Source organism: Triturus cristatus, chromosome 2_1 (genome assembly GCF_964204655.1).
Source record: "Triturus cristatus chromosome 2_1, aTriCri1.1, whole genome shotgun sequence".
Taxonomy (NCBI): Eukaryota; Metazoa; Chordata; class Amphibia; order Caudata; family Salamandridae; genus Triturus; species Triturus cristatus.
Genome location: NC_140581.1, coordinates 393981541 through 393994155, shown reverse-complemented (window position 1 = coordinate 393994155; position 12615 = coordinate 393981541). Strand labels below are relative to the sequence as shown.

Below are 12615 nucleotides of genomic sequence, written 5' to 3'. Positions count from 1 at the left end.
AGCTTCCGTAAAGCTACCTATCCAAAGGCTTGAAAGATGCACAGCCGTCTTCTGGGGAGGGGTCTGACGTGGAAAAATCAAGCCAATCTTCCACAGGTAAAATCCGATTACCACTCAAAGGTGCATTACGGCACCGAAAGGAGAAACGGACAACTTTTCTTGTGCTGATACTGCCAGCCGCAGTAGCGATTTATTATTTCATCAGTCTGGTGCAAAAATCGAGTAGACGCGTTTCGGCCAACTCGGTGGCCTTGCTCACATGAGCGCGTCGCAAGGAAGTGACAAATATATACACAGTGACTAAAAGCCTCATGATTGGTTGCCCACTGGTAGCATGGAAATAGAAAAAATACTTAGTAACGTAGCACCATTATTGAAACCTTATATTGGTTCCTTAAAATAGTAAAGTAATTGCAAATGTATAATTAAACCACAATGCATTGGTATCATCAATAATAAACAGCAGATAAATAGCAGATAAAGGTAGTCAAGCTCTAGGGATATGCTGCTTTGACCCAATCTCATTGTTATCGGTCAAATAGGGACCCTTGGTGTGGCTTAAGTCATGATGCAAGCTTAATGCTAATCCAAACCTGAACATTATCGTCACCTCTCCTAAATAGGGCGTTCAGTGACCTTTAACTCTGCGCGAATGCATCCTGCTGCCACAAGGCCTGAACTACAAAACATAAGAAGTCTGCTCGTCATAGAAAACATTCAATGCACATTAATTAATCCATTCGCATAAGATGTTATATATATATATTGTTGTCCTTTTGTAATATATTGTTGACTCATACATATATCAACAATAGGAGTGATCACCCTTAGACTCGGTATATAATGCATCATATTATATATCATAACTGACAAACAACCCTCTATCGTTATGCATCTCTAGCGAGGTAACAACGTAATCTAAACTCATAATTGAGCACCTTTTTCACTGAATCTGCTTTGCATAAATGTGAAATTAATACATGCATCTGCGAGTTTCTACTATTTTAGCAAGTTGATTACGAGAACATTGTGCCAAGTGAATGTGATGATGATACTACAAACAAGAAATAAATTAGATTAATACATCTCTTTACCACTAGAAATAGACCTCCGTTCAACACTGCATTAGCAAGTGTTTAGCGATCGTGAAGAGGAGCACTTTTTAAAAAAAGAAAAAAGAAGAAAGAAACGCGGTTTAAACTACTTTTCCTATGATCCTGTGGGTTTTTGTAGTTCCCGCACGTCGCAGGTAACGTAATTACGATGCGCCTTGGTGATGTTGACACTACACACCGGTGTCGGCTTAATTGAGAGGGTATTTAAACAGGGCTTCTTTACCCAGTCGGATACCTCTGGATCCAGCTCACGCCCGGACCGGGGTACCGACGGATAGGTAAGCATAACGCAGGCCGCTGCGCTGCCCTCTACTTGTCTTTAACATTTGTTTTCTCGCTTTGGCTCCAATGTCGTGTTTGTTTTTTCTCCCCGTGTGCCTTTTCAGACCAGCTTTGTTGCTTGTATGCTGGCATAATTGGATGTATGAGCTGCATTAAAGGCTTGGCAGTTCATACGATAACATTCTTTATTTTGCCCGACTTTCAATTTTAACGGTTTAATTTTGCCGTATTATTAACAACACAGACATTTTCCACCTTTTGGCATCCGGCAACTCGTATGAGTTGTTTTCGTTTAAGGCTCCTCACAACTCGCCTATGTGGCGAAACCTCAAATCAGGTTTACTGGCTAAATATGACAAAAAATGACAAAATAGTGATGTTTGTCAAATGATCAACTCTTTTATTAGAGAGTTTTTGTGTAAATCTGCACTGAATTTGATTTTGACTCTAAAATAACACATTTATATAACATTGGTCTTTAATTGAAACCTTTTGTCTGAGTGATATGTGAACTTTGTCTTGTACATGTAGCTTGTTAGAATATACTTAACCATAGTAAGAATACTGCTGTTATCTTGATATATAGTTTCTATATATTTTACTTTTCCAAACAGAGCGGTGCCTCACGCCCTGAGCTGATGCCAGGTGAGGTGAGGATGAACCCATAAAAATGCGGGTAAGCACATTACTTTCTTAGCAATTTGGGATATGTACACAATGGGTACGAGATATACTTAGAGATATCTACCAATGATAACACTGATCATTGTGAAGTAGCTTCAGAGTGTTGTTTTCTCACTTATATTTAATTGCTCTTTCTCACTTATTTTAGTCACTAATAGACACAGTGGATTTAGTATATAATCTAGGGCCATTTAAAACATCCCTGAGCTCCCCCCACTTAGTGAGGAGGTTGTAGCCCTTGGTCGCACTAGGCTTTGCGACCAAGAGGAGGTCCCAGATGATGAAGCATGCCACCTCAGTGGGTGGTGGGATTCCATCCTCTTTAAAAGGACTTTTCCTTTAATGGGGATAGATTAGACGAGGGAACACTCTGTTGCGCTCTTTCTAGTTTGGCTGCCTGTGTGTATCGCCTCATACATTCCCAAAACCCTCGTAATTGTGGGCATGACCATATCATGTGTGTGAGGTCAGCACCCTCCCGTTGGCATCTTGGGCATTGGTGTTGCGTCTGTGGGAACATTTGATCTAATCTGTGGGGGGTGAGATAGGCTCTGTGGAGTATCATGGTTTGAATGAATTTAAATTTCGCATTTCTTGATACCTTTTTGGTGTGCTCAATAATTTTTGCCCACTCCCTATCTTCTAGGGCCTGTCCTATGTCCTCTGACCAGGCAGTGTGCAGTGTAGTGAGGTCAATCTCCGCGTGGGTACGTATCCCTATGTATAGCCACTTTATTAGGTGTCTACCTTTGCCCATGTAGTAAAGTGCTTTAACTAGTTCGTGTGTGGGGGGTTCCTGACGTTGTGGGGCCCAGTGTGTTTTGACATATTGGATTAATGCAGCATGCAATATATATAATTGGTCGGGTGCCCCCGTTTCTCTAACGAAGGTGTCATGATCCATAAGCAGTCTGTCATTGAGTAATTCCGACACCGTACTAATCACTTCTTCTAACCAAGATGCAATAGTGCGCTTTGATATTCTTCCAGCCGTCAGTGGTTTTCCCAATAATGGGATGTTTCCGGCATAGGTAGGTTGCAGGTATGTGTATTGCAGTGCCGCTTTCCAGCACTGCAGTGCTATGCGCAGTAGGGGTGGGAGGTGCTGGGGGGTTTTGCAGCATGGTAATTACAGGGTATGGAGAGCTCCCCTCTCTATATCGCGCTCGGTGGATCCTATTTCCTGTAAATTACGCCCAGTAGTCCAGAAGGACAGCCACTGTAGTTGACATGCATAGTAGTATGCTCTGAGGTCTTGCACTCCGAAACCTCCTCTGTCTGTACCAAGCTGTAGCCTTTTAAGGCTTATTCTCCGCCTGACGGACACCCATATGAGATCAATAAGCATGGTATTCAATAGTTTGAAGGTTGTCTGCGGTATTAAGATTGGTAAATTAGTAAAATTATAAATCAGTCGTGGGAGGACCACCATTTTTGATATGTCTGCTCTGCCAATGACCGACAACGGTAAGGTATTCCAGAAGGCAATACTAGAGCGTATGGCTCTGATCGCTCTGTTGAGGTTGCCTTTCAGCATATCTGTATGAGACATTTCTCCTAAATTAATCCTGCCTGTTTTGTGCTATAGCTAACAATGGTTGAGCTCAGGTTTAAAATGAGCCCTACCTGGACCTATTAAGGAATAGTGCCACAATTACCTGAAGAGGACTGCCATCCTCTTCAACTAATAATCAGTTTTCACAAAGGAACCATTGCATTTTATTGAAAATAATTACAACTTTAATTAATTAATATCTAATTATTTATTTCTTAATTTGAGAATTATTTTTTTCATTTAAACTGATGACAGATAATTGTAATTTATTTTAATATTATTAAAGTTTTAATAACAAATATATTAATTGATCTGTATTTAAAGTAAATATACAAAATAGAATTACAATATTTCACATAAAAATATAGTATTTAGTTTTTGAGTAATTTTCCAAATGCTTTCACATACGGGGCTCTCCACCCTCACTGTAGACTCCCTTTAGTAAAGTATAGGGAAAAATCATTGAACTCAAAAATAAATACAAAAAATATTTTTATGTTAAATAATAATGTAAATTCATTGTAATAATTCAGTTTAAATGTAGAACAAAATGGGAAAATGCTGCAACACCAATAAATGTATTTCCAATTAAAACTTTGATTAATGGAAATGTATCAAATTAATTTGACATTATTTTTCTGACGTTTTCATTAAAAAGTAAATTCCCACCTAAAGAAAAATAATGTAATATACACAAATAAAAAATTAAAGGAATTTATAGAAATCTGTAAAATTCTCATTACATTTAATAAAGTTACATTATGTTTTAAATTAAAAATAAGTTCTTAAGTTAAATATTGTATAATAAAGTAATATATACTACTTTTTATTTAGATTTTGTAACATGACATTTATATTTGTTTATATTTATAAGTATTTTCAATAATCTAATTTCATTTAACATTATTTACGATGGGTTTTGTTTCAATTCCCTACCTCCATTATTTCTCTGGGGGGGGAGTGGGGTTGTTACATTACAGGTAGTTGGCCATATGTAGTGCTGGACTTACTCCAAAAGTGTAAATTACTACAAAAGTATAGGTTACTGCAAAAGTCTAAGTTACACATGTAATACTAAAGTGTAAGTTACTACAAAAGTGCAGTCTATGAATACTGAAAAGTAGTAAATTTACTGAAAAGTATGTTACCTTTGTGAATCAGACCTTTAACATCTAATCTTATATACTTACTATATCAACCTTCTAAAATCTACATTAAACTAATGTAAGTAAACTACGGGCCTGATTACGAGTACAGCGGTCTTGGGATCACCGCACCGTCGTTGGCAGTCCAACAGCCGCCTCATCGGAGGTCCAACCTCCCGATTACGAGGAACACAGTTGGACCGCCAGAAGACCACTGCCACGATCCCCCGGCAGGGGATAAAGCGGCGGTCTATGGAGACAGTGCCGTTGCTGCCACCGCCGCGGTGATCACAATCTGCTGTTCTGCTGACATTTTCATGGAAAATGATGGCAGAAAGGCAGGGAAGGGGCCCCAAATAGGGCCCCAGGGCATTTGAGTCCATTGAGTATATTGGCTGGGGGTACATGCAGTGCCCCCCATGCCAGTACTGACATGCACGCACTATGTGCCATGTACGACCTGGTGCATGGCAGCAGTGCACCCAGCATGTGGCGGCATGTGCTTCAGGCTCTCTTTATGATTTGAAGCATGCCGCCGCTGTGCCACCCCTGCCGACACACCTCCAGCCAGGCAGTAGTGTCATACTACGGCGGTAAGGATGCCACTGGCTTAGCGGCATTCTCCCAAGCAGCGGCATTCTGGTAGTCAGACTGCCAAACTCATGATCCGGACCTAAATCTATTCAATTTTCTAAAATTTTACTAAGATAGGAACCCCCTTAAACAATAAACTATTACCTATGTTGAAAGGGAAAAACATTTATCTAAACATATAATACATTAGCTAATGTACATTTCTAAAAACACACGTTACAACAATCAATCCCCTCCTTAATTAACACACATTTAGGTGCCGATTCCGATCCGTTAAAAATATTTTGCGTACGACCCGTACAAGTACCGTCCAAACGACCAAGTACGATTCGTACGTGAAAAATAACTACGAATAGCGTCGGGAAAAGTGTACGAGAGGGCGTCGGAAAGTTTTTACGTCCGAATATCGTCGGGAAAAGTGTACGAGAGTGAGCCGGACATTTTTACGTGCAAATCGTAAAACACAAGTCCGAGCGCTCAAGTACGATCCCGACCGTCCGTCCGAATACACAATCGCACGTAAAATGGCCCGTACGGAGCCAACGCAGTAGCACACATGTAGACGGGTAAACTCATGCCCGTGTACGAGCCGTACAGCCCCCCCCCACCCCCCAATATGTCAGCACCGTACACCACCCTGTTCGCACTGTACCACAGCCCCGCAACTGTATGCGCCGTACCCCCATGTACGTGCCGTACCCCCATGTACGCACCTTACCCCCCCTGTCCGCACTGTACCCCAGCCCCGCACCTGTACGCGCCGTAACCCCCCATGTATGCGCCGTACCCCCTCATGTACGTGCCATACCCCCCCTGTACGCACCGTACCCCCGCATGTACGCGCCGTACCTCCGCATGTACGTGCAGTACCCCAGGCCCGCACCTGTACGCACTGTACCCCCCCATGTACGCACCTTACCCCGCATGAACGCGCCATACCTCCGCATGTACGCGCCGTACCCCAGGCCCGCACCTGTACGTGTTGTACCCCCGCATGTACGCGCCTTACCCCCGCATGTACGCGCCGTACCTCCGCATGTACGCGCCGTACCCCAGGCCCGCACCTGTACGCGCCGTACCCCCCCATGTACGCGCCTTACCCCCGCATGTACATGCCGTACCTCCGCATGTACGCGCCGAACCCCAGGCCCGCACCTGTACGCGCCGTACCCCCCCCCTATGTACGCGCCTTACCCCCGCATGTACGCGCCGTACCTCCGCATGTACGTGCCATACCCCAGGCCCGCACGTGTACACACCGTACCCCCACCGCATGTATGCGCCGCACTCCAACACCGTACCCCAGCACCCTCCCCCAGCATCGCGTATGTACGGACCGTACCTACACGAAAAAGACTCTTACAGAACCAGCACAAGGAGGGTCAATTCGACTCGCACAACACCACAAAACACATCTACATGACAAAATACATCTCAATGACTGACCTGGCACATCCAAACAGGCAAACAGAGGCCCTAAATCACAACCACCTCTTATATCACACCCACCAAAATTCAAACACAGCCACACCCAAAAATGGACCAATAAAAAGGGCCCACACACACAACCCATGAGCCTTTGCAACAGACCCACTTCTGCCAGACCCCACAGAGAAACAACTCTACATTACTGATACCTTCACTCACACACCTTCACACAACCTCCTTAATAAACATCCCCCTCTTCACATTCTCACACACACACTGTCACATTCACACCCACACACCCACAACCATCCACACCCACACCATGCCCACAGACAAGAATCCAAAGTTCACAACGGCGGAGCTGGACCTCCTTGTCAACGAAGTCATCAGAGTCGAGCCACAGCTGTTTGGAACATTGGTCAGACAGATCAGCATAGCTGAAGAATCTGCCATGTGGCAGAGGATTGTCGATAACGTGAATGCTGTTGCGCCCATCCGAAGGACCAGGCATGAATGCCAAGCCAGGTGGTACGATCTGCGCAGGGCGGTCAAGAGGAAAATGAACGAAGAATATGCCCAGAGTAACATCACTGGAGGTGGGCCGCCCCGCAGACCCGTACACTACTCTCCCTGGGAGGAGAAGGTGATGGCCCTGCTACCGCCGGTGGGAGTACATGGAGTCGAAGGAGTTGCAGAGCCTGGTGAGTACACAAACAACTTACGTAACATGGGGGCAATGGGGTCCACACCACATATACACCAAATGCACGCAACTTCCCCCAAGCACTCACTGCACACAACCACACTCAAAAACCACGCTCATGCCACTAACGTCTCCATGCACCCTTCACAAATCAAGGCAAGGCCATGTCCAAGGCTACAACAACCACAAACACAAGATTGGATGTCCGGGAGGCTGGGAGGGTGGGCCCCACACAACACATTGTGAAAATGAGACGCAGACACCTATGCCCTCAGCCCATATGGCATAGGTACATACCCATGCACAATGCACAGGGACTGGCAAAGTAGTGACAAGGTAGCTGACACTTGGCCCTGCTGTATGCAGCACAAGGCCCTCCTGGGACCACTGTACACTCAAATACCAACTCCACAAGCACAGGTATCTAGCACAGGAACTCACACTCACTGTCATGCCAGCATGCTCCATGAGAGGACAGACACATCACCTGGGAGACCCAATGACAACTCACACTACACACAACAGCAGGCCCGGTCACCCCCCCCCCCCCTAACACAAGCACACACCCCCGGGGCAGGCAACGGATTTATACACTCCCACAATGGACATGTGACACAAGACCAATCCATAGCCAAATAAGCATCATAGCCAACAATCTACAGGTCAAACACTCAGGAGAACATCCCAATCTGTCTCCCGCAGCATACCCATCCCCAAGTGGACATTGAGAGGAATGCTAGGCACATCCAACTACCTGCAGGAACTGTGTCAACTTGAATGTGTATGAAACATAGATGTCGCATGAAACACCATTAACATTGTCTCTCTCTCACACACAGGGCAACGTCGTCGATCTCCCCCCCCCCCAACACTGGGGGAGAAGAATCACAGTCCCAGGCTCTGCGTGAAGATGATCCCACCGGCAGCGATGACTCTCACCACTCCGTGGATGACCCCGACCAACCTGGACCCTCTGGTGCCCAAGCCCCTGCAGCACCTGCATCAGGTACATCTGTGCCAACCACCCCCCCCATTCCTGCCACATCCCAGGACACACCCAGGAGCCCTGCTCGCACTGAACAACAGAGCACGTCTGACCAGGAGGGACAAGGTTCTCCGGGCACCCAGGAGGAGGCAGGCAACCCTGCTAATGCCATCCCTCAGGGGTCCCGTAGACCCGATGTGCCCACTGGGGCAGGCCAGGCTCAAGTGGGCAGGGGTGGTGGGAGTGGAGGCAGGCAGAGGCGCGAACCTGACCAGCCAGCTCAGGACACCGGTATGTCACACATACGCAACATCCTGGACACATACCGGCGTGACACCAGAGGCATCAACCAGGTCGTGTCGAGACTCTCAGAGATGCAGGGGACCCTCGATGAGATAAAGAACCTGCAGGTCGAGCATCATGCCAGTCATCAACAACACCAAGGACGGATGGAGGCAAGACTGGCTGAGCTCCTGGCGGTGCACAGGGACATGAGCCAATCACTCCGTCAGGTCGCCCAAAGCATGGGCAACCCTCCCTGTGCCACCAGGTGTAGACCAGCACCAGACACAGGGAGGGAGGAAGAGGAGGAGGATTCGTCTGACGGAGCGTCCCAAACATCGTCAAGGCCTGCATCTGAGGGTCCCCGGAGGAAGGTGGGTCGTCCACGGAAAAGACCGTGAGAGTCAGCGGACCATCCACATCTCCCAGGTCACCTGGCCTGGCACCAGGCCCTCTGGCACAACAGCAGCACCTCATCCAATGACATTCTCTGCCCCATGGACTTGCTGGTCACAATCTGACCAATGATGACCAACACTGTGCCCTGGACTCTGATGACTTCCAATGCCAAGGATACCATCTCCCCCTGTGAACGTTGGATTCTATTCCCCGGTAGAGCACCTAATTTCATCTACCAAAACACGTACCCCACCGCAAATAAATATATTACTTTGGTCATGAGACGTTCCTGTCATTTTGCATTATTCAACAACATATGTGTGTAGAAATGTCAAACTATGCCTGAGTGTTGAACTAACTCCAGCCATCCATACCCTGGGATCAGAGTCTGGTACAGGACACACATGGGTCACAAGGTATCATTCAATGTAGGCATGGAGCACAACAATCACCTGTGATGGCCTCTGGCTGCTGAGGGGGGGCTTGCTAAACTGTGCGGACAGACCTATTTGGGAGATTATCATCAAGGCGTAGAGGTCATGGCTCATTTGGAGGTTCCCGGGGAGGGAGTCCCAGGTATGTGTGGCAAGGTGGGAGAACAATGTCCTGTATGCTGGAGTACGGTGTATGTGAAGAACGGTGGCCAGGGCAAGGTTGGATGCACGGAGATGGCCCAACGGGATCTAGGATGACAGACGTACAAGGTTGGTTTGGGGTCGGGTTGTTGACTGCCTCCTGAGTGTGGGTGGGGAGTGTGGAGGTCATCCTGCAGCAGACAGTGATCCATTACAGCTATCTATGGTGGACGGTGAGGTGGCGGGGGCACAGGGTGTTGAAGCTGAGGTGTTCAGATGCACCCTGGATGTGGACAAGTTTCCTGGGAGTTTGGATGTACTTGCTCCGTAGAGGGCAGGGCAGTATTTGACAAGGATGTTGTCATGGACCTGGGGGATGGTCTGTCTTTTCTTGGAGTGGATCTATCTGTGGATCATGTGCATAATGCAGAGGGCGTTGCAGCATGAGGTACAGATGCTGTGGACTAGCATGGCAAATGTGAGCGAGCCAAACATGATGCACACCATCTTGTGTGTGTTGCAACTGGGTGCATGTGCAGGGCTCTTGCGGGTGGGACACAAGCACTTGACCCAGCTGGAACGGGACAATCCTCAGATGATCACCTCAGTCCTGTACAAGTCCAGCCTCAGGTGGCTCGTGTTCAGCCATTCATCAATGGATCTCACGCATACTTGAATGATGGAACTGCCAATGTCTGTGTCTTTGTTGAGGGCGAGGAGCACCTGGCTGTCAATGGCATACGAGCTGATGATGAGGTGCTGTGCGCATGTGATGGTGGAGAGGGGGCTCCTGGACACTCTGTAGATTGACATGCTGAGAGAAGATACCTGTGCCATGTCCCAGACGATGACACCATACTACATGCTGAAGCCTTGAGTCCCACTCCCATGCCCTTGTTGGGCTACAGAGCCGGTGGGGAGTATTAGGGACGTGACCTGGTTGGTGTGACAGGGCCTGGAAGGCGGGGCAGTGCAGTGTAGGCAGTTGGAGTTGCACACTCAGCATGCAAAGGTGTTGTGTGTGTGCCCAGGGTATGTCTGACAGCAGGCGTTAGATGTGCGGATGGACATAGCTAGGAGTGTGGCTGCTACATCAGACTGTAGTGTGATGTGGGTTATGCAAGGACAGGATGGTGGTGCAATGTGCACCTTGCATGTGCTGATGGTCCAGCCTTTGGCACCGCGTGGCGGCAACAGTGGCATAGACAAGCTGAGGACAGCCAAATGAATGGGTGGAGGGAGGAAGTGAGGAGCATCTTGGAGGCGTGTGTGTTGCCAAATCTGGATACTCCGTGGGCCCTTGCTGCAGGGGCCGCAGCAGCAGGCGGCATCTCCTTGCAAAATGCCAGAATTTGCACACAAAGACTAGGATGTCAGAAGGACAACTGCAACAGGCGCGTGTGTAAAGTAAGGAGTGTCCAGTGTCACATGGCACACCCAGAGACAATGCATGCACAATCACCAAAGAAGCATGACACTGGATCAGGAAACTGAAGCCCGACCTGCGCACAGGAGACACACCCTCAGCAGGTGTTGATGGCCCATTGTGTGGACCAGCATGCCAAAAAACATACACGACCATGTACTTCATGCCCAATAAGGAGCCTAATCCATGAGCAACTGCATGCATGTTGCTAAACTACATATGGACTCCTATGCATAATCTTCCACAACTATGCCAGATATGCCGCATGCAAAGTGGCACGAGACCTGCATTGACAGAGATGAGGCACCTTGGAGTGTGACGAAGACCTTTATTACTCAGCCTCACACTAAGGGAAATGCATCAATTGGAACAGACTCACAGGTCATTTGGCTGACCATGTGTGACCTACACTGAACACCCCCTTCAACACACAGATGTGGTAAATCCTACTGAGCTGGCACACAAGTGAAGGGGTTGAGCCTAACACCCCTTGCTGCACACGGAGAGTCTGCAATTCCCCATTGAGCCTCATATGGGGATGTCCCACACTATGTCCACCATTAGCATCCCGTATGTTCCTGAAGGACGTTATACACACATTGATGCCTTCATCAGAATCCACAAACCATTACAGATGACTGTCAGGAAGGGTGACTATCAATTCATGGGAGCCATGCAACACGTCATGTGCCCCATGGTGAGTCGACATGTATGCATGGTAACACAACATGCACAGGAGCAGTCCCCACATATCACAAACACGTACCACCCACAAAATGCCTTGCTGCACTCCTTACCCAAAATGACTTTTCACTATGTCTGTGCATGTAACTCTGATCCAGCACACGTTGCAATACTCATGAGGAATAGCAGGAGGGCAATGATGACATGAGCAGACAGCCGCAAGAACCTGGGGAGGACAGACACACAACAAGTCAGCGAAGAGCTAGTAATCCGCAGACATGTACATGTACTCTACAGGAATGATGTTGTCACCATGCTCTTAAAAAATGTAGTGTCCCAGCTAAAATGTGTGGAATGACATCATCACTTGAATGACACATCAGAACACACCTCCAAGTCACTTAGCACACAGTCAGCTGGACACACACATTGCAACACATGCCACACAAGGCTCAAAGTGTGCACACTCAGACACAGGGACTCACCATTATGAGAAGAAGTTGCGGATAAGCTGACTCCGGATGTCCTCATCCTCACTTGCCCCGTGCCCAAGCCCTTCATCCTCCACGGGTGGATGATCCTGCTCATCCGGATCAAGGATGAGTGGCACGGCCTTCTCCACTGCCATGTTGTGCAGCATGCAGCACACAATGAAGATTTTGCAGACCTTCACCGGGGCATATGGGAGGGCGCCGCCGGTCTTGTGGAGGCACCGGAATCTGCTCTTCAGGAGTCCAAACGTCCTCTCAATCACGCGC

At 47.6% G+C, this 12615-nt stretch overlaps 1 long non-coding RNA gene across 2 annotated transcripts in view; it reads left to right on the top strand.

The window, feature by feature from the left end:
- Positions 1-1256: 1256 nt before the first annotated feature.
- LOC146865364 (uncharacterized) overlaps positions 1257-12615 on the top strand; it is a 128848-nt gene continuing 117489 nt past the window's right edge. Inside the window, exons 1-3 of one of the 2 annotated variants that reach the window (XR_014970095.1) lie at positions 1257-1393; positions 2012-2073; positions 2728-2802. This is a non-coding gene — a long non-coding RNA (uncharacterized LOC146865364). The remainder of the gene's footprint in view (positions 1394-2011; positions 2074-2727; positions 2803-12615) is intronic. The other variant, XR_014970093.1, reaches the window with a different exon arrangement.